Source organism: Sturnira hondurensis, unplaced genomic scaffold (genome assembly GCF_014824575.4).
Source record: "Sturnira hondurensis isolate 20B ecotype Veracruz unplaced genomic scaffold, ASM1482457v3 Scaffold0016663, whole genome shotgun sequence".
Classification (NCBI taxonomy): Eukaryota; Metazoa; Chordata; class Mammalia; order Chiroptera; family Phyllostomidae; genus Sturnira; species Sturnira hondurensis.
In genome coordinates this window covers 5196100-5219283 of record NW_028089294.1, presented here as the reverse complement: position 1 = coordinate 5219283, position 23184 = coordinate 5196100, and the positions used below count along the sequence as shown (strand labels likewise).

At 45.5% G+C, this 23184-nt stretch overlaps 1 long non-coding RNA gene across 1 annotated transcript; it reads right to left on the bottom strand.

Moving 5' to 3' along the window:
- Positions 1-5763: 5763 nt before the first annotated feature.
- On the bottom strand, positions 5764-10759 carry LOC119001214 (uncharacterized). The gene is made up of 3 exons (XR_005069515.1): positions 10747-10759; positions 9291-9295; positions 5764-5847 (listed from the first exon to the last, which is right to left on the bottom strand). It is a non-coding gene; the product is annotated as an uncharacterized LOC119001214 (long non-coding RNA).
- Positions 10760-23184: the final 12425 nt, after the last annotated feature.

Below are 23184 nucleotides of genomic sequence, written 5' to 3'. Positions count from 1 at the left end.
AAGGATTTCTGCCCCTTGTGGGACTGTCAAAAGCAATAAATATTTTTCTTTTTATTCCATCATTAGACCCTCCTAAGAATGCCTCCCCATTGTCCACTGTAATTCCCAGAGCTCTCTGAGCAGGGGCGTTATTGTGGAAAATGAATCCTGAAGTGTTAACAATCCTGCCAAAGCAGCTACACTGCTTTTTTCCCCCCCTCCGAGGGCGTAACCGTTAGGAATGTGTCGCCTCACCATAGCCTGCTCGGCGAAAAGAGCACTTGTGTTTTTTAACACTGGTCTTTGAGGAGGATGCTCAAGTTAAAGCATTGTGGCCACTGTAAATAGATGCACTCAGCAGAATAGAGCTTCTTCATTCCTAATTAGGGAAGTAACTCTAGAAAGACAGAATGTCACTTGCTAGGCTGTGCGTATTGTTGAGTTTGTGCTCGCCTCCACAATGTGAGGTAATTGGAGTTGTACCTTTTAGAAAGCTGCTAATTTCACATAGGAAGTGCTAACAAGACCTTTCTGGGCCATGTTTTCCTTCTTCCTTTTTAAGGAAGTTACAGACCTTCAGTAGTGGGAATGGCTGAGCCCTGGCCTGGTAGAGGAAACAGCAGTAATGAACCACTTCAGCCCGCAGTTAGAAAAAGGAGGCCTCATTTTGGAGTCCTGAGAATACTAAGCACAACAAAAGGTTCTGTTTAAGCTTGTTATCCAGGACATTCTTATAGGCTACACAGCTTTCCCTGCAATGACCCTCTCCAAACAAGTGCATCAAGTTTGAGCAAATAGAAACACGCAACTTTCAAGGCTCGGAGTTATAGTTTTCTTTACAAAGCCATTTATATAATGTAAGCTGCAATTAGCATGGGACAGAGCGAGGAGATTTAGGCTGGAAAGTTCTTTTAACAAAAGATAGAAATTAGTGGAATAAGTAACAGTTAAATATCAGCTTCAGATAACTAGTTGAAAAGACCTTTTAAATCATTTACTAATAAAAAAATAAAGTAAAAAGATTTTGCCTCAGACCTTGTTCCAACCAAAGTGTGGTCTTTTAAATCACTGAACTGATTAATCTTACTAATTTTAAATTATCCAGCAAGAATGGAATGGAGGGGGGAAAAAGTCCACACCCCCCCAAAGTGAAAAGCACTACAGCTTTTAAGCCTGACAATTTCATCAAAATGTCCATAGGAATCACATAAAAAATTCAAACCGTAATGAAATAAATTGCTACTTACATTATGAAAAGTCTGCAAAAGCTTTTTATAGACTTGAAATGCAGAAGTTATATAAACTGCACAGTAAAAAGAATTAGAAATTGACCTTTACAGATCAAGGGCTAAAATTAACAGTCTTCAGGGGGAAAAAATTCCCAGTTCACAATGGCTTTTAATGCCATTTCCCCCCCACACACACTCATTTATCTAATAGCCGTGGCAAGGTTAGGATAAACAATGAACAGTATGTTTTCACATTTTCCACCTTTTGTGTCCTCCATATGAATTTCTAAAACACTTAAGAGAATAGATACATAAACCTGTGACCTTCAAATGAGCTTTTTGATACTCTCAACATTTTGAATAAAAAGATCAGAAAATGGAACCACTTTTACACAGTAATGAATTCCATTCTGTTGGGTAAACAAAGCTAAATTTTAAAACAGAGACCTGACGTTTGTATAGCTCAAGAAGCTATTCTGTTCTTTTGGGGGTGGGCAGAGGGAGGGAGGGGACATTGTCAGTACTTTACAGTGGGCTCAATAAGGACCAAATCTGCAATTCACATAAAAAAAGAGACAAATCCATTTGGCCCTGTTCAACAGAAAGGCCCCGTTTCCAAGACAAGGACAACAAAAATGCCCAATTTTTATGACAATTTCCCCCCACCCTGCGAACAATTGATCCATCTCACAGAAAAGGGGGAGTGGGTGGGGGAGGCCCAGGCCGCCATTATGGAGCTAACGCTTATTGACGGGAGCTACGAGGGCCTCCAAAAGTTACTCCAATTTCCGTCGAGCTTTTGTGCATCCGTTGTCCTGTCTGAAAGGCTCAGTTAGGTATTGTTGCAAAAAAAGTCTGCATCCACATTTGTTCCCCTCTAATTCATACTCCGCATTGTGAAGTTTTGCTATTCACAGGCTGATTGGACAACAGCCCTGACAATGGCCAAGCGATTAGTCTCTCAGCATGGGTTGGGGTTGTGGGTATAAACCTAGGGATGGGGCTGGAATTCACTGGGGCATTCAGCTTCCTCTCGGGGCCTTCCTGAGAGGCCGTGCCTCCTTTGCTGCAGGTAATGCATTCCTTCAGACCGGGGAAACCGAATCCTTGTAATTAGCGTGTCCAGGACCGGGCAGGCCGCCCCCTCCCAGCAAGGCGGCCCTCGGGGGCCCTGAAGCTTTCTAAGGGGCTCGGCCCCTGAAACGCGCCAGCCAACCTCCTCGAATTGAAAACTTTCTCGGGCAGCTCGGTGGGCCTGAAAATCAGTGCGCTGGGGAGGGCTGCGATCCGCGCCACTTAACCCTTGGCACGCCGGCCGGGGAGGAAGCACCGCCCGCAGCCCTGCGCGGCCCCGGTCCTGGGTTTGGGCTGGAACCTCCGCGTCGCGTCTGCACCCCGCGGCTGAGCAAGTTGCTGAGAGTACGGATAGAAGTCAGTCCGGTGCTTTCCATGTCAGAGACTTGAATTAATTTACATTTACTTCCCTATTGTTTTATATCATTTTATGACAACGTGCTGCATAATATAAATCTTTAATGTACAACTAATTCTCTACCATTAATTTGTCAACATGGTCACTGGCTACGCCACCCGCACAAGCAGGCTGGCTTGAAGTAAGTATAAGACATTACTGTGTTTTTTACAGAGGTTTACATAGGAAATGACAAAGATTTACAAATGGTTTTTCCGTGGACTGTTACAACCTTAGGAAAACCACAATTTCATTGCGATTTCCACTTAAACTGAGGGATTCCAGATCTCAGCGGGGAATAAGACACATACGCGGGCCCTTTCTTGAATAAATTAATTTAGGCAGCGTGGGGTTCCCGAAGCAGCACCCGGAAATGAGCGGTGGCCCAGGCCTTTGGCCTAGAGGGATCCCCCAAGACCGGGCTGGGGCCTCTTGCCGTGGGGGAGGGCGGTGGGCGTGCAGCCGGCGCCCAGCCCCGGGTGCTCCAGGAGGTGGGAAAGAAGTCGGGGTGCCAACCGGGCTGCATCTCATTCCTGGGGCGCCTGTCATGTTGGGAACTTGAAAAGGGAAGTGTGGTACCCGTAGGTGATGCGTTTCTTGAGATGCTCCGTCTTTGGGACACCCCTCCCACCCCCAGGCAAACTTCCCCCAACCCAGCTTCCCTCCTTCCCCCGCTGTCGAGGCATTTTGAAGAAACTGGTCCTTCCCTCCACAACCCAAGAGGACAGGCGCCCTTCGGCCACTAGCCAAGTGATAACAGCAAATGTCTGCACTATGGAAATTAAAAAAGAAGAAGCAACACCCCAAACCTTATTAAACATTCAAATAGAAAAATTAAGATATTCTGGACAAAAGAAGTGTTTAGACAAAGGCTGTCTGCTTCAATTTCCCCGTTAAGCGGGGAGCCCGCTGCTTGGAGCACAGAGAGTGCCGGTAGATTCCATAAATTAACTGGAAATCCCTCTTCTCGGAGCCCAAGTTATCTCTCCGTTGCCTGCAGCTCTGATTTAGAATGGGAGCCGGCTTGTTTACCGGTTTAATTAACGCTCCTTCCCAAGCAGGGAGGAGGGGAAGGGAAATGGAGTGAGTTGGTGATAAACAGGTGTAGTCCGGCCTACGTGTAGCCCTAGCGGAGCCGACAGGGCCTGTGGCGGCCTCATCAGGCTTGACTGGGCCTGACCCTGCCAGGGAAAAAGGTAGATGGCCCAGCTGGAAGCGCAGTAGGTGAGCATTATTTTAACTACGGGCCCGTGATTGGAATGGCTTAAAGGGACAATCAGCACTTGGGTTTTTTCTCCTTCCTCCGGAGTGCATTCTGATTCTTTCCTGTTGCCGAGCAGAGAAGAAACAGACCTTGATGATATAGGTCACAGGCCTTTTTCCTCCTCTTCCTCCTGCTCTGCCTCAGCCTTCACCACAAAATGTAAGGGAAGAGCCACTTCAGGAGGGAACCTAGCTCCCGCTGCTCGCCAGGGACCGGCTTTCTCCTCTGAAAAATCCCTGGGCATTCTCCCTTTATTTACTTATTTCGGCTTTTAATTCCAAGAGCCTAAGATCTGGGATTGGGCTGTCTGCAGCCTACGTGTTTCTGTGACCTTACAGATAACGGGGAAGCTTGGATGGAAAATGAAATTCAAGAGCCAGCTAATTTTAAAAACATAACTAAAAACTCATTCCCGAGGGGCGAATGGCAGTTTCTGTAAGCGCAGGCTGAACATGTTTTTAAATTAATAACTAGCCCTGGTATTTGCTAAACGATGGATGTATCAGGGGGGAAATTTAGTCATTAAAAACAGCAGGTGCCCAAGGTGAGAATATATGTTTCGTGACTTAGTCACCTGTCTGCTCTGCCTGCTGCCTTTCTCCCAGCAGCATCCCGGAGAAACAGGAGTGAAACCGGGATCTGTCAGCCATGCTGGACTTTTGGAGAAGAGAGCCTTAAAACAAGCAAACAAACAAACAAAATACTGCCATGTATCGAATGCCTACTTGATCACTCCATGTGTTCATGCGAATTCCGAGTTTCCCTGTGAGGTGGCTATGCTCAACCCCAGTTCTGAGAGGGGGTTGGAGAATTTTAAGTGGTTTTTCCCAAGGTCACAAAGCTAGTCAAGTGCCAGAGTGGGGAAGAGAACCCAGGTCTCTCTGACCCCAGGGCCCCCAGCTGTTGTCACTTTCACAGCTGTACTAGTGACCCTGGATACCCACAAGCATGTGGAGACAGGGACTGGATTCTAGATGTCGATGGGACGTGCCTGCGGTTACAGGAAAGATCTTTCCACCACCCGGAGGATTCCACACCCAGTTCATGTTCAGGTTTATGGGGGACCTAACACGCATATAAGGCCTAAGTACTTTGCAGAACAAGAGAGAGTTCTTTCTGGTAAAATTTCAACACTGAGAATAAGGCTCTCACAGTGTCCCTGCTGGTTTCACCACCCACTAATGTGTGACCTTGAACAAGTCATCTGCTATTGTCTGAGTGAAGGTCCCTCATCTCTGATTGCGTACATTAAATATCCTACCTGCCTCGCATTGTGGGTTGGGGCCAAAATGAGCTGATGTGAGTTCAAATGCATGGGTCACTGTGAAGAGCTGTTCAAACTAACGGTTTTGTGACCAATTTCCCAGAGTTGTGAGGTATTAGTTAAGACTATATGTGCATATGTTTTAAAAGCAGTGAATTACTATACAAGTGAGGGTATTTTTTTCTTACTAAAGATGAGAGCCCTTACTCCCTGATTTCTAAACATGAAAATCCAGGCTGTATTAACAGCGGTGCTAGAAGTACTAATGCATCCTGAAATCATAAAATTTTGATGGAAGAAAACACTGGTAATAAAAATAAAAATGATATTAATGATGGCTAATATCATCACTATATGCTAGACAATGCTCTTAGTACTTGGTATGTACCGATTCATCCTCACCATTCCTCTGTAAAACAGTTCCTGTTGTTGTCATACCCATTTTGTAGATGGTGAAACCGAGACACAAGGCATTTGGTTACATAATTCACAGATAGCAGAACGACTGCTCTGGCTGGTGTAGCTCAGTCGAGTGGGTGTCATCCCACAAAGCAAAAGGCCACCGGGTCCATTCCCAGTCAGGGCACATGCCTGGGTTGCAGGCCTAGTGCCCCCGCCAGGGCACATACGAAAGGCAACACTGATTTTTTCTCACATCAGTGTTTCTCTCCTTTTCTTTCTCCCTCCCTTCCCTCTCTCTAAAAATAAATAAACTCAATCTTTAAAGAACAAAACAAAAACAAACAGCAGAACTATCACTTGAACCCAGGCAACCAGGCACTGAAGTCCACATCTTTAATCATTGTGTCTATATTATCCCTACATCTTCAACCTGATTTTGAAGATGAGGAAAGTGAAGCTTGGAGAGGTTAAATGCTTTGCCCATCATCTTACATCTGTTTCTCGGCAGAGTTGAAAATAGAGCTTGGATCTTCTCGTGCCAGGGGTGGTTCTAGGTACTCGTTTGACCAAGTGGCTGCTCACTTCACCCAGCCTCCAGCTTCTCTGGAGAGACCGACTGCCTGGGTCTCGATATTGGCCCTAACACCCCAGCAACCTCTCGAGTGAAAGAACACGCAGAGGTCTTTAGCACAGCTCCTGGCATTTAATGAGTGCTCAGTAAACCCTTCTTGAATTTAAAACGCAGGACACAGGAAGAGAAGCATGACCAGAGAGGTGGTCCTGGCGTGGAGGTCGCTCTCCCTGTCAGTAAGTTGGCCCAAGCTAAGGTGAAGGACAGGCAGACACGGCTGGGAGAGGGGTGGAGCCTGCAAGTTGGGGAGGACTCTGAGGCCAGTCGCTCGGGCAGTAGGAAACCTTATGGAGTGAGTCTGAGGACATGGGAAGTGGAAATCATTGGCCAACCCGAGGGTCAGAGGAGAGGTATTGGCCGAGGAAGACAGAGCAAGGGGAAAGGGAGCGATTGGAAAAGCTGAAGGAAAGCAAGTTGGGGAAGAACAAGCATGAGAAAACTGGCTGCCTCAACATTCAGTCCGTCATGGGTGGGTCTTCTTCAAAGTATTGGCCTTAGAGACTTCAGCAATGGTTGTTTTTAGCCCCACAGGGTGAAGAAAGGACGGGCTGACCTGAGACTGAATGCTGAGGAGGAACCACAAAATTCCTGGCCCACAGGAAGCTGTCCATGGAAGAGAAGCAGCAGGGAAAGGGTGTGTTTGTGGGGTGGGGGAGGCAACCTCGCCCCAGAGAGAGGGGCGAGGGGAGTTGAGGAAGAAGGGAGTTCAGCACCCCAGGGAAGGGAGTGGCTGAGGAGCTGGGCCCACTGCAGTGGTGAGGGAGCCACCTGTCAGGATGCAGCTGCTCTTGAGCACTGGGGGGTGGGCACTGGTACCTGGAAGACAGTGTCAGGCTTAGGGGGTGCTCAGACCTCTGGTGTGGGGGCCTCTAGCAAATATCATGAGGAGGATGCTCTGGTCAAATGCACAGGTGCCCTGTCCTGCTGGCTCTTTCCCCAGAAGGAAGGACAAGAGTTGCAGTGAATCACCGAGCTCCCTGCCCTGTGATTTGGTCTTCAGGGATGGGCTGGAAAGCTCTTGGGTATTTTGGGGGAGTGGTGGCATTGCCCACTTGTGGTTTCTACCCAGTTTAGAGCGTTTCCAGTTAAAGGGTGAGATTTGGGGAGACACAACCATCTGATTTGGGAAAAATATCTGAGGAACTTGAAGTGGGAAAAATGTCTGGTCTTTCTACCCCTGCCCCCGCAAAGGTGTGACAAATAGCAGATGCTCGGCAGCTATGTATTGAATAAATGAACAAAGGGGGTGCTGGGCGTACTTACTGAGCAATCGAAAAGGAGCAATAGTTTGCAAGCCACAGTAAGGTGGCTTCACCTCTGCGACCTACACTTGTGAGTGGAGGAAAGGTCCCCTCTCCAAGTCAGGGCCTCTGTGGACCTGTGTCCTTTTCTGTTTCCTCATCAGTAAAATTTCCTGTCCAACTCGGTATTATAGGGATCAAATAAATTACTTGGTATAAACGTAAACCAGACTTATCAAATAAGTCTAAAGTACGGTTATTGCTGAAAATTTTGTGCATGTGCTAAAGTAGAAGACTATGATGAGCCCCCACATTCCTGTCTTCCACCCTCTGCCATTATCGACCCATTGCCACCATTTTTTACCCCTCCTCATCCCCCCATCCCTTCTTGGATTATACTGAAGCAAATCCCACATGTCTTGCCATTTCAGGTATAATTATTTCAGAGTATATTTCTAAAAGGTAAAGGTTCTTTTAAAAACATAACCATAATTCCATCATTACAGTAAAAAATTGACAGTAGTTTCTTAATATCATCAAATACTGAGCCAATGTTCAAATTTCCTCATTTACCTTATAAATGGTCTTTTACAGATGGTTTTGCAAATCAGGATCCAAACAAGGTGAACTAAACACCTTGCATTTGGTTATCAGAGAAGGAACTTGTCCCAAGAGCTTAGCCCTGTCCCCTTGGCCTGTCACGGGTGGGCGGGAGGCCCTGGGCAGGGCTGGCCAAGACCAGACCGGAGCAGTGGTTCCAGTTCGTCTTTTGGCCATGGACTCATCACTTCGAAAGGGTTGTTGGACATTTACCAACATATCAAGCAGCCGTTCTAAGGTTTGGGGACTCTCTAAAAGAAAGGAATGTTTCTTGGGGTACATGTGGAAGTGCTGAGGGACAGACACCTGCTCCTTTGCTAGGGTATAGTTTAAAACAGAGACTTTAAAAACAGGAACTGGGTCTAGTACCAGATGGCTTTACTAGTGAATTCATTCTACCAAACATTCAATGATTGAATACTTAATCATTCTCAAACTCTTACAAAGCATTGAAGAATAGGCAGTATTCCCTCAGTCATTTTATGGGGCCAACATTACTTTGATATCCAAACCTGGCAAAGATAATACACACACACACACACACACACACAGAAAACTATAGGCCAATATCACTGATGAATACAGATGCAAAAATCATAAACAAAATAGTAGCAAATTGAATACAATATATTAAAAAGATAATACATTACAGTCAAGTGGGGTCCTTTCCAGGGCACAAGAATGATTCATTGTATGCAAATTGATCAATGTAATACACCACATTTACAAAATAAAGATAAAAGTATATGATCATATCAATAGATGCAGAAAAAGCATTTGACAAGATATAAAAGCAGGCACTAGAGTTCCTGCCTGGTCCTTTTCCAAATCTCATTTCTCCTTTAAAGTCCCACCTCCATCGTTGATCCTGGCCTGCGTTTAGTCTTTTCCCTCAGACCAGTCCCCTGAGCTGATAGTACCTACCAGTGGAAACCAGCCTCTAGAGGGTTAGCTGTTCTGCACACAATATATGTCTTGCCTCTTCGGCTAAATTCCACGTTCTTAGAGCTCAGGGACCTATAGCCTCCGGCACATACTTGGTCCAAGTACTCAAGACCTGACTGGTTTACATAGGAATGTACAATATGAGTACTTGAAATTAATCTTCTTTAAACATTTGCCGAAAATTTACTCAGTGGGGTAGGATAATGCTGATTTGCTATTAATAAAATTACATGCCTCTTCCATTCAAAATAATGGACTTACTACATATACTGAACATATCTGAAATATTTTCTAGTCTTATGAAAATAATATACACATATAGAAATCAAATGGTATACATGTACTTATGAGAATGCTACACCTTCTCCAATGGTCAGACTGCTGCTCAGAGACAACCTCTTTGATCTGCTCAGTTTTCAGTTTTCTGATGGATGTAGGGTTTCCAGATTCCAAGGGGGGAAAAAGTGCAGGGTACTCCTTCAAATTTCAATTTCAGATAAATGGTGAGTAAATATGTCCCAAATATCTCATAACATTGTATTTTATCTGATCACCCTAGTGGACCCCCCCCCATATAATATATAATGTATGTAGTGACATGCATTACACCTGTAATAATATTTACATTTCTGTGTATTCATTTACCAACTTGTTAGACAGTCTCTGTGGAATTTGAGTGTGAATTTCAATATTCAATATTTGTATTACATTCCACTTTTCTCCTGTTTGCCTTTGTAACTTTTACAAAACATTTAAACCTATATTTATTGACCCATCAACTTTCAACAGTGCTTCCTGGCTGCTTCTAAGTCGAGATAGTACTAATACCCTATCTTCTCCTACTTTCTCTCCCTTGCCATGCCCACCTCTGCCACTATGCTAGTCCTTAAACAAGGCTGTTAATATCTGTGTTCTTTCCTGCTATACAACCTTGTCTCCCCCGCTTTGTCTAAAGGTTGACTCTTAAAATGGGAAACTGATCATATTTACTTTGTAATTGTTATCACGTAATTGCATAATCTTTATCTAACAAGAGCACAAGGTCAGGATGACACATCCTGTTCCAGTCAGTGTCATCCTCCCTGAGCTCCTGCGGGAGAATGTTTCTGCACCACGCCACGTGGGTCCTCCTTCCTTACATGTCATATTACCTTCATGTCTTGTCACTGTTAGTTTGCTTCATATTCTAATCTTGAATTTTTCTTTTACCAACCCCAGCCCCAAGTTTTCAGTTGCATTTCTTTTTTCTTGCATTATTTGCTATTATCATATCCTTATTTTAAATCTATCAGTTGTATTATCAAATCTGTCGATGACTGCCTTCCCCTCTTCCTCGGAGTCTTTTTGGGATTCTGCTTCAACGTGGGCTGATTGCTGTCTGGGCTTCTACAGAAATGTCATCTTGAGATTTCTCCTCACTGCTCTCATAGGTTACATGCCAGCTTCTCTACTTTTCTTGAATCTTTTGTCCTAGTTTTACGGGAGGCTAGCCTCACGTAACTTCCTGAGAAAGGGCATGTTAGAGATGAATTCTATGCACTCTCGTTTGTCTGAAAACCCTTATGTTGTCCTCCACTTGACCGACAGTTTGCATATGAGACTCTAAACTGGAAATAATTTTCCCTCAGAGTTTTGGGACATTATACCATTATCTTCTGGCACCTAGTGTTTCGGAGGAGAAGTCTGATGCCATTCTTACTGTTATTCATTTGTAAGAGACTTGATCTTTCTCTTTGGAATCTTTTACAATTTATTCTTTATACTTAACTTTAAAATTTAGTCAGGATCCATCTAGTTGATCTCCAATCATTGTACTGGAAACACAGTGACCCTTCCAATGTTAGAACTAGTTTTTCTTCAGCCCTGAAAAGTTTTCTTCTATACTTTAATGATTCACTCCTTTAATTTTTTAATTAAAATAATTTATTTTTATATTCTTGTTTATTCCATTATAGTTGTCCCAGTTTTACCCTTTTTGCCCTCCTCCACTCAGCTCACTCCCTGCTACCACAGTCAATCCCCACACTGTTGTCATGTCCATGGGTCATTCATACATGTTCTTTGACTAATCCCTTCCCCTTTCTCCATTTCCCCTTCTCTTTCCACCATTTACTTCCCCCTCTCCCTCTGGAAGCTGTCAGTCTTTTTCATTTTTCCATGCCTCTGGTTCTGTTTTGCTCATTTATTTTGTTCATTAGATTCCTCTTATAAGTGAGATCACATTTGTCTTTCATGACTGGCTTATTTCACTTAGCATAATATTCTCCAGTTCCATCCATGCTTTCGCAAAAGGTAGGAATTCCTTCTTCTTTCTTTCTGCTGTGTAGTATTCCATTGTGTAAATGTACCACAGTTTTAAAATACATTTATCTACTGATGGGCACTTAGGCTGTTTCCAACATTTGGCTATTATAAGTAGCACTGCTATAAATATAGGGGTGCATAAGTTCTTTTGAGTTGGTAATTCAGGATTCTTAGGGTATATCCCAGCAATGGAATCACTGGGTCAAAAGGCAGTTCCATTTTTAGTTTTTTGAGAAATTTCATACTGTTTTCCACAGTAGCTGCACCAGTCTGCATTCCCAACAGTGCTCTAGGGTTCCCTTTTTTCCTTATCCTCATAAGCACTTGTTTGTTGAATTATCCATTCTGACAGGAGTGAGGTGATAATATCCCATTATGGTTTTAATTTACATCTCTATGATGGCTAGGGATGTTAAGCATTTTTTCATATGTTTATTGGCCATCTGTATATCCTCCTTGGAGAAGTGTCTATTCAGGTCCTTTGCCCATTTTTTAAATTGGATTGTTTGTCTTCCTGGTGTTGAGTCCTATGAGTTCTTTATATATTTTGGAGCTCAAATCCTTGTCTTATCTATCACTGGCAAATATGTTCTCCCATACAGTCAGTTCCCTTTTTGTTTTGATGACATTTTCTTTAGCTGAGCAGATGCTTTTTAATTTGATATAGTCCCATTTGTTTCTTTTTTCCTTTATTTCTCTTGTCCTATGAGATATATCAACAAAAAATATTGCTACATGGGATATCTGAGATTTTACTGCCTATGTTTTCTGTAAGGACTTTTATGGTGTTGTGACTTATATTTAAGTCTTTCATCCATTTTGAGTTTGTTCTGGTGCATGGTGTAAATTGCTGGTCTAGTTTCTTTCTTTTCCTTTTTTTGCATGTACCAGTCCAATTCTCCCAACACCATTTATTGAAGAAGCTATTTTTAGCCCATTGTATGTTTATGTCCCCTTTGTGAAATATTAATTTACCATAGAGACATGGGTTAATTCTTGGCCTCTCTATTCTGTTCTATCTATCTATGTGTCTGTTCTTAGGTCTGTATGAGACTGTTTTGGTTACAGTGGCCTTATAATAGAGTTTTATATCAGGTATTGTGATCCTTCCAACTTTGTTCTTCTTTCTCAAAATTGCTGAGGCTATTCAGGGTCTTTTTTTATTCCATATAAATTTTTGAAATACTTGTTCTAGATCTGTGAAATATGTCATTGGTTATTTTAATAGGAATTGTGTTGAATCTATAGATTACTTTGGAAAATATGGACATTTTAATGATGTTTATTTTTCCAATCCATGAACGGGGTATATGTTTCCCTTTATTTGTATCTTCCTTAGTTTCTTTCTTTAGCGTGTTACAGATTTCCAAGTACAGATCTTTTACCTTCTTTGTTAAATTTATTCCTAGGTACTTTATTTTCTTGTTTTTGATTTTGCTATAGTAAATGGAATTTTTTCTCAGTTTCTCTTTGTAATAGTTCATTGTTGGTGTACAAAGATGCCATCAATTTCTGAATATTGACTTTGTATCCTGCTAATTTGCCAAATTCACTTATTAGGTCAAGTAGTTTTTTTGGTGGAGTTTATAGAGTTTTCTATATGCACTATCATGTTGTCTGCAAATAATGACAGCTTTACTTCCTCCTTTCCAATTGGAGTGCCTTTTATTTCTTCTTGTCTGATCACTCTGGCTAGGACTACAGTATTATGTTGAATAGGAGAGGTGAAAGCAGACACCCTTTATGTAGTTCCTGATCTTAAGGAAAGCAAGCACTTTTAGTTTTTGACTAAAATATCACTGAGTATGACATTGGCAGTAGGTTTTTCATATATGGCCTTTATTATGTTGAGGAATGCTCTATTCCCAGGTTGCTGAGGGTTTTTTTAATCATAAATAGGTGCTGGATTTTATCAAATGCTTTTACAACTATTGATATGGTCTTGTGATTTTTCTCTTTCATTTTGTTTATGTGATATATCACATTTATTGATTTGTACCATCCTTGCATCCCTGGAATAAATCCCATTGATCATGGTGTATGACCTTTTCAATGTTTTACTTTGCATCTATGTTCATCAGAGATATTGGCCTATAATAATTTATTTTTCTTTCTAGGATTCTTATCAGTTAGATATTGTATTATTACTCTGTCTTTTATTGTTTTTCTTTCTTTTTCTGCTTTCCTACTCTATACTTTGTGAGATTTCATCAATTTTTTAGTTCTTCTAATGGATATTTTATTTTGCCAATTACATTTTAATTTCTAAGAGCTCACTCCTGTTCTCAAAACTCCTTTTTAAGAATATATTATCTTCCCAATCCTGCCTGAGAATTCTTTTAAAAATTTAAAGCAATCTTCTGTTTTCAGAATTATTTCCCAGGAGTGAGATTTTTTTCTCTCTTTTTCATGTATTTCCTTCATGCTGCTGATTCTCCCCATTCCCCTGGTCCTTTGTGGTTACCATTTGGTACTGAATACAGAACTAATATAGATGGTGTAGGTTTACCGTGCAGTTGTCTACAGACCTTGCCTGGAGGGACTTCCCTGCACCCTCTGAGGTTTTCTGGGTAAACTGGCTCCCGTGTGCTGTTGCCCCTCTTAGAACATTCTGTGTGTGGCTCCCTTCAGCCAATTCTTCTAATAAGTACTCCTGTACACTTGACATACTCCAGAAACTTGTTCACACCTCTCGTCTGGTAGTGACCTCCTCATCCCCTCTTTAATATTATGGATTTATATCTTTTTGGAATTCTGCAACTTTATTTTAGCACAATGTTTGAAACGGTGGAGGAAGACATGTATCCTGGATTCACCATCTTAAACTACAAGGAGATTCAGGAAATTTTATTGTTTTAATTTTATTTTCTTACAACTTTAACTGCTCCATCTTTGAGTGGCTCAGTTCCCTAAGCCAGGAGCTCCACCCGAGGCATAGGGTTCTCCTGGCAAAGTGTTACTCCCAGGCTTGCAGCATCTCCTGGCCCTTGCACTTACCATGGTATTCGTAAATTAGCCTGGAGTCCGGCTTTTTTAAACGTCTTCCCACACAAGTCCGAGGCCCCCAGGAGATACAATAGAAGGAGCACCATGCCCCCCTCCCCACAGGGCCCAAGGGGTTCCGCACAGCTGAGCACGCTGCCCTTCACCCTCATCTGCTCCCATCACCAGCCCGGTTTAGCCCGTATGCACCCTTCAGTCTTAGATCCAGCACCTTTTCCTCAGAAGAGCCTTTCCTGTCCCCCTGACTCAAAGTTCCTCTGTCATATGGTGGGCTCCTGGAACAATTTTTCTCTCCTTTACAAAACTCTTCTTACTTTGCAATATTTGTGGAAAGAGACCATGTCTATTTTCTGTTCACTTGGATGTCCTAGGCACCTGAGCACAGTGCTGGCACAAAGTAGGTACTCAGTAGGTATCTCTTGAGTGCATGAATGATCATGACGGTGGCCACAATGTAAAAATTCCTTTAGCTAAAAACTAAGGCCCATGTGCCCAAAGTGCAGTTCTGCACATGTACCCCACCTTAGAGGTCTGGTTGCAACTAGGCACAGACACCCAGGCCCTTGTCAGCATTGCCTAAAGCCTAAGCCACGGGCTTCTCATGGCTTCTGAAGCCTCAGCCCTGCCCCCCCCCCAGCCCAATGGTAGCAGCCTCAGGGAGGCAGTTGGGTAGCAGCCTCAGGGCTTGAGGCTCATCTGGCCTCCCAACAACCCAAGCTTTCTGCGGGGACTTTGTTTTGGACAAAGTTTCGAATCACCTCTGGACAGGCCCCTTGACACCTGGAAGGAGGGCCCAGGAAGAAGTTTCTTAGCTGAAGCCACAAACCCCAGGGGGTGGCCCAGAGGCTGCCCAGAACCGGTGGAGACATCCCTGGCTGGAAACAATACACCTCTGCTACCTTTTCTGCTCAGGCTTCCCAGTGGCGAGGCTCTTATTAAATTTGGGATTACCATGTGTAAAGCACAGTCTGAATTTTGTTTGCTCTGCCACATAACCTGCCTTTCCAAACACTCTGTCAGAGCTGCAGTTAATCTACTGACCAGGGGCTTAATCGGCAGGTGGCCAGGAGGCCCCAGTAAATTCCTCCCAACCCTTTGTTACCTGGCCTGGCAGGGAGAGACCCCTTGTTTGGGAAGTGTTTCTCCTCCCCCCTAACATTTTCTGTATTAGGAGTCTTTTGTCACCATAAATCTGAAGCTGGGGATTGTGATGGGGAGGCTGTCCCCCAGATTGTTTCCTCCGGAGGATAAGGGGACAAGTTTGTGGCTTGGCCCAATGAAACCTTTATTCAAAGGACAATGCTATTTCCATTAAATTAAAGCTCAGGCCTTAACAATGCCTCAGAACAAACCCAATTTGAATATTTAATTTGGGATGGAAGGAACTGAGTAAATACGTCTCTCCTTCAGCCCCTTTCTGGAGACTCGGTGCAACAAACCCAAGGAAGGTTCCTGGGTTGTTGATGTCCGGTTAGCAGCTGTTGCTGCCAACATCAAAGGTGGAAAAACCTAAATCTTTGATATTCTATTAACATCAAAGAATGTTGTTTAATCCTAGCATAAAAAAAAAATTTCAGGAAGTAATGCTTAGGTTGCAAGTTTGGTCCCAGCCAGGGTGTGTACGAGACGCGACCCATCGATGTGTCTCACATCCACGTTTCCCTCCCTCTCTCTCTCTCCCTTTACCCTCTCTAAAAATAAATAAAATCTTAAAAAAAAAATTCCAGGAGGTGAATGCTGATCAGATAAGCGAATCAACTAAAACCTGTTGGCTGTGAGCCTGGCAACCAAGATAGAGCTTTGGGATGAGAACTGGCCCCACCCAACGTGACTCAGGACCTAAGACCCAGCCTAGAGGTCCTCTGACAATAGTGCACTGACTCAAACCTGGCCCAACTTCCTTCTTTATTGTTTCTTCCAAAAGAATCTCCAAGAAAAAGAAATATCTGAATATTCTTGATTTTTTTTTACTGGCTGTAAGGGAATGGAATTTCCTGTATCTTCCTTCTCTACCTGTCACCAGGCAGTGAAGCAACAGACACCTGAGCAATACAGTTTTGTGTGGGCTCCTCCGCACGGAGAGTCAGAACTACCCAGAAATAATTTGCATGGTTCATCTGTACAGTTCTCACATCCCTGCACCCAGGACACCAGCTGATTCTTTGTCTCCTTTTCACCTCTTGCTTCCTGGGGGAGACCTATCTTTTGTTCTGACCTCCCAGAGATGGTCATCAAATCCCACTAAGTTTTTATACTAGCTCTATTTCCTCACCACTCCTGTTTTCCTTAATTTTCAGTCCTTACCTAGAGCAGAGATGAGGCAGCTTAATCACACTGTAAGGGGGTGAACCGTCACACCCACACACTTGAGTTCTCTGTCAAAAGCGTGGTTTCTACCTTGCCAGTGAAGACGGGAAGGGAACAGAGAGGAGGAATGTCTCTGGCATTGCTCGTGTTGTGGCCCTGGAGCCTACTAATCTCAGCCCACTTGAACCAGCCATAGTGACCCCCATTTGGGAGTAGCTGCTAGGGCCACCATGCTTGACATTACCTGAGAAATCCTAAACAAGTTACCAACATCTATTCTGGAGTTAGCAACCAAGTCCCAAGGCGAAGGAAGCATTTAAGATGATTTCAGAGACTGGCAACTAGGACCACCTAACCCATCAGCTACCACCTGGGGGCCTAGGAGACCAGAGCCTAAGTCCAGTGAAAATTCCTTTTCAGGCATGCTGTGTGTGTGTGTGGGGGGGGGGGGGGGAGAAGGGCAGGGTTGGTGGGCCAGGAATGCAGGCTTGGCACACAACTCTATAGGTGCCTGACCCTCCCACCCCTGAGTCTAGCTGGGGTTTGGGCTCAGGTGTGCCTGCATCTGGTGGAGCAGACTGCCTGGCATCTGGCCAGACCATGCACATGACAGCCATACAGCTAAGGGCCCTCTGCTCAGACATGGCTCTCAACCGTTGACTTGCTTTGATAATCCTACCAATCTAACCACCAAGCACTGGCCACCCTTCTTCCCCTTTGCATTCAGGTGGACCTTATTTCTAGGTGGGCCTTTCCTCTGGGCAAGGGCATGACAGGCAGAGTGGCCAGGGCGCTTCTGCGCACATCATTTTCTCAGCGGAAACAGCAGAAACATCTAGCCTGGACGTGGTTGGGCAGCCACCTGCCCTTTCCTTAGACAGGTCATTTCACCCCTTTGCCTCAATCTCCTCTTCTGTAACAAGGGAGACAGTAAGATCCACAACGTCGGAGGAGCATGGCGAGTGCTCAACAACTGTGAGCTGCTGCTCATACTTCCCTTTGGGTCCTTCGAATCCTCACTTGGGGTTTCTGTCCTTCCAAGAGTGCCATGACTGTAGGAAGTGTAATCCCCGAAAACAACTTTTAGAGGTGCTTGTTGGGAGGAATCCCTGCCAATTCCAAAATCCACCCTAGGAAAGGGATAGAGATGGGCTCAGAGAGATGGCCTGGGCTGGCTGTTGTCCAGCCTCCTTCCTCCAGCACGCCTGTCCATCACCCAGTGCATGCCAGATGCTCAGATGCCAAATGAACGGAGGCACTGGCCCTGGACCCTCTCAGGACCCTTCGGAAAGAGCACGTGTGTTTCAGAGCCCTGCGTACACACCAAAGACAGACTGGGACTGTTCCTATGCCTGCAACCACCAGTGCAGGTGTATTTTCACTCCAGGGCCTCGGGAAATTCGCGTCAGGTCAGCGGTGCCAGTGGCCTCCACTGGCCCCAAATGAAGTCTAGCCTCTGGGCCAGATATATGCCCCTTCCTCACTCCCCGGCCCTCGGCTGGCCCCAAGGTCTCCCCTCACCTGCCACTTCCTGCTTGAATAGTTATAAGAGCCTCCCACGGAGCCTCCTACTTCCTCTTCACCTCCCCTCCACCTCCCACCTCCCGAATTCTTACAGCAGTCAGAGTAAACTTCCAAACAGAGAAATCAAGACCAGGTCACTCCTCCGCTTACGATCCTCCAGTGGCTTCCCACTGAAATAAAGTTCCCCTTTCCCTTTATGTCCTGCACAGTCCTGACCTCACAGTACATCTGCTCACTCACCATACTCCACCCACAGGGCTCTGCAGACCTGTTTCTGCCTCAGGGCCTTTGCACTTGCTGCTGCCTCTGCCTGGAATGCTCTCCCTTCAGTCTTCAAAGGTTGGCTCTTTTATTTAGGTTTCAACTCAAATGCGGCCTCCTTTAAGAGGGCTTCCTTGACCTGTTATCTAAAGGAGGCCTTGTCACTTTCTCTTTTTTAATATTTTCTTTCTCTTTATTTTCTTTTAGAGAGAAGGGAAGGGAAGGAGAAAGAAAGGGAGAGAATCATCAATGTGTGGTTGCCTCTCACATGGCCCCCAGTGGGGACCTGGCCCGCAACCCAGGCATATGCCCTGACTGGGAATCGAACAGCAACCCTTTGGTTCACAGCCCGCGCTCAATCCACTGAGCTACAACAGCCAGGGCAGAGGCCTAGTCACTTTCTAAAATATCAACTCATTTTATTGTCTTCACTGCACCTATCCTGATTTGAATTAGTCTTATCCATGTACATGTACAGTGCTCTTCTCCTTCCACTAGAATGCCACTCTGCGAGAGCAGGGACATTTCATGTTTGGTTAACTGCTCTCCACTGAGTGCCTGGCTCCTTCCAGTTGGGCTTTGATGGGTGTCTCGGGGATGAGTGAGTGAATGAATCTTTACCTCATTAATCCCATAGTGCTGCCGGGTCACACATTTCCTGAAACCCTTGCCGAAGTAGGATCTTTCCTCCCACTCCCAGGGCTTTCAGGCCCTAATACTAATTCTGCCTCCTCTTTTATCATGTACCGTATTTTTCCGACTATAGGACGCACTTTCTCCCCCCTCCCCCGCCCAAATTTGGGAGGAAAATGCAGTGATGACCCTGCTCCTACCTCCCGTGACCCTGCTCCACCACCACCCCTTCCCCTCCACAGCGAGCCAGGTAAGCTGTATTCGGACTATAAGATGCACCCTCCTTTTCCTCCCAAATTTTGGGGGGGAAAGTGCATCTTATAGTTTGAAAAATACGGTAATTGCTCCTCTGTTGCTCTCTAAAGCCATTTGCCAATCCATTCCCATGGATCTGCATTATTTGAGGACATGCTGTGTGTTCCCTACGTTTATAGGCACCTGTGGGCAGGGACCTCACCTGTCCCATCCTCTTGTTCCTGTGGCCAGGGAGGACACCCAGTCAGACATGTGCACGGTTGAATCAGGACACTACTTGGCTCCAGGTAACATTGTGAAGCTGATGAATGGCTTTTGATGCTTGGATTCTCCCATTTATTTCCTTTCCCCATGTCCTGGGGCCCCTTTACTTCCCCTTGGTTCTCCCCCCTCCCCCCCACTTTACTTTCCCATCCCCATTAAGGCCTATTCTTAGAACTTCAACACCAAGGACCATGAGAGTATGGCCTCTACCAAGTGGAACCTCATTTTAATGGTAACCCCTGCCTCGAGCTCACGGGAAGGTGTTCCTGTCAGTGTAATTTCACGATCAATGTCAGATTTCCTTCCTACGCAAGAGCTTTCCTGTGCACGTTAAACTTTGCCACGTGGGCGAGTCTATGTACTTGTTCTGCATCTGCTGAGCTCCGTGGGGTTGTGTGACCAGGACAGAGGCCACTCTCTGACTTCCTTGGGTCTTCCCAGAGCACACGCAAGAGTGCTGGGTGCCTGGAACAATAGTATGAACAAACTGGTGTATCCTGGAGCTTACACAAAAAGAACAGAAATGGGCTTCTCATCCTCCAGGCCGGTCCAGTCCGGCTGTGGCCACCTCCCCCTCTGAGAGTGTAAAGAGTGTTAGGTAGGTCCAATCTGGAGGCTGAGGAGGCATCAGGACATGAAGCCCCCTGTCCCCAGGTGCCTGTAAACTTGCGGATCATGAAGCTGAGGGTGGAAATGTGTGGAGTTTCCATCTTCTTTGTGGTCTGTCCTAGACCTAACCGTATCCAAGGCCTTACAGGTGAGGTGAGGCAGAAAGCTGGGGTGAAAGGACTCACGTGCATTCCTAAAACAGTGGGCTCAGCCTTTTAGGTTGACCACCCATGTCTTCACCTGACATTTTATGAAGACTCCACTAGCAAATCCTCTGAATTCTTTGTCAAACACACATTTTGAATTTGTTTGCTCCTCTTTCCCCATTGCCGCTGTGTCCCTCATCCACACTGCCACCTTCGTTCGCCAGGACGACCACACTGCAGGGGCCTCCCAACTAGAATCTGTTTCCTCTGAACTAATCCCCCCACCCAGGGTTCGGAGTGATCTTTTGAAAATGTACATCTGATTGGCCATTCTCACTACTCCAAACCCTCCAATGGCTGCTCATCGGGCTTCAGGTAAAATCCAAACTCAGTAAATCCTGCCATCTGGCCCTCAGCATCTCATGACTCTGCTCACAAGGCCCCGGGCACACTGGCAGCAGGCTCTGGCCCAGTGCAGGGCTGCCTTCCCCATTCCCACTGCTGAGCTCCTCACCTGCCATCATCTCTCACCCACCATGTGACTGCTCCTCCTCACAACTGAGGGCCCTCAGAGAGGCTTTCTCCAACCTCCCGTCTGAAGGGGAGCCCTCTATTATTCTCTGCCAATAGGACCCATCTGGTGTTCCTACACTTTACTCCAATTTATTATTATTTTCTACAAACACCGGCACATTTGTTGTCTTTCTCACTAGACCCAAGTGACAGGTGGAGAGAAATTTTGTCTTTCTCACTAGACTCAAGCATGAAATGGGGCCTTTCTTATTCACTATCATGTCCCCAGCATCTAACAGGGTGACCAGCACACTGGTCACACATTTATTGTTACGCGTTTATCAGGTAATAGAAACGGAGGAGCTTGGGTCCCCACTGCTCACGGGAGTACCTGAGGCAGGTCCCCAGCACTCGGCCTGGGACAGAGCAAGGTGGAACATCAGGGTCATTCCAGAACCTCACGGGAGAAAGTTTCCCGAGGAGCACCCAGATTCCCGAGGGTTGAGCTAGTGTGGGACCACTCTTTGTTGGCAGAACCAGAGAATTCTAATTCCCTGCAGTGATCACAATCTCCAGCCCTGATTGATAATGGAATATTTTTATCATGAATACTTTAGAATTGAGTGTGGCCTAGGAAATGAAATTACTGAGTTCAAAGAGAAGGAAACTGATGTCCAGAGAGACTAAGTCAGTAGTTTGCCTAAAATCACCAGTTATTGCTGGTGGAGCCCAGGCTGGTGAGTTCACTACACTTTCTCTTGCAGCCCATTTTCCCTCTTGCCCTCTCCTAGGAGCCTAGGAGTGATTTGCCTTTGTCATAGGCTGGTTTTCTGAAGGGAGAGGGAGGCCTGTGGGACCTGTAATTTATTTTTGTATTTTCAAAATGTTAGAGACTATGTAATTCAAAATGTTTTAGGCACAACATTGTCTTGAAAGTTTGGGCACACTTAAGGAGGCAGAAAAGTCCCTCAGAGAGAAAAGATCAAGGACGGGTATGAGTTATCTATTGCTGTGTAATAAACTGCCCCAAAACTTAGTTGTTCAAAGCCACTGTTTACTACCTCGTGCATGATCCTGTGAGTATGCAGTTTGGGTTCCATTCAGCCCAGCGGTTTTTCTGCAGCCTCCCTGCCTTTGCTGGCCCACTCACACAGACCTAGTCAGCAGGCAGGGCTGCCCCTGGCTATTTGGTCCTGGATGTCTTCACTCACAGGGTTGGAATAATTGGCGGGGGGTGGGGGTGGTGGTGGTGAGTGGGCCACCTGCCTCAGGTGTCTGGAATGAGAGACCAGTTTCCAAAAGCTCAAAAGAGAGCAAAGCCCAATGTGAAAGTGATTATCAAACCTCTACTTATCTTTACTAATATCTCATCGGCCAAAGTAAGCCAAGTCAAGTTCAGAATCAAAGAATGGAGAAATAGATTCCAGTTCCTGATGGGAGGAGCTGCAAAATATTGTTGCCCTTTTTTTTCAATCTACCATAAGCGCTGAGCCAGCATCCTATTCATATTGAGAATAATGTAACCATCCTATGATTCATCTGGTCTGTTGGAGGTGGGGGAAGGAGGCTGGAGGGAGTGGCTAGCAGTAGCTCAGGGGAGTAAGGTAAGGGAAAAGCATTAGCAGCCCTGGGGAATGGAAGTTGGAGACAGGAGACCTCCGCCACCCAGCCCAACCCTTACAGGGTTGGGAGTGGACTGACCAGGAGTAACCAGCGGAGAGGCCAGACCTTGGGAAGCTCCAGAGCTCTGTGCCGCTTCTGTCTTTTCTCTCCTGGGATCATGAGATGCTGCTTCTGTAAGTGATTTGGCCTCGAGAAAAAGAGAGAGTGCCTTTCACTCAAAACATAGGCCAGTCAGGGCTGTGGCCTGTGTTCCTAAAAATAAAGCCTGGGTAGGAAAATGAGGGCTAATGCACCTGGAGGTGAAACCATAAGTCAGGTGGGCAAAGCTTTTAAGTGTCCCTTCCCCTGCGTTGGGAATAGCCTGGTGACATCCCGAGCTCAAGGAGAGCTCGGCCCACAGAAGGCAGGTTGCAAAGCAAGGCAATGATGGGCTGAGCTCACTGTCGTATCCTATCTGCCAGAAACAGGCTGAAGTCCCAAATTTCCCACACTGGTAAACTGCAAGCCATCAAAAAAAACTGAATTTACTTTACAAAGCGGAGGCCTTGATATAGATTGAGTCGGCGAGTCTCACACTGCAAACCAGTATTTTCGCATCCCTCGGCCCAACGTGCCCCGCGGACCTGGCCTAGGGGGGCGAAGCGTCGGAGCCCACCGCGAAGGCAGAGGGGCTTCCAAACGAGGTGAGGGAGGGACGCTGCTCTGAGGCTGTTTTC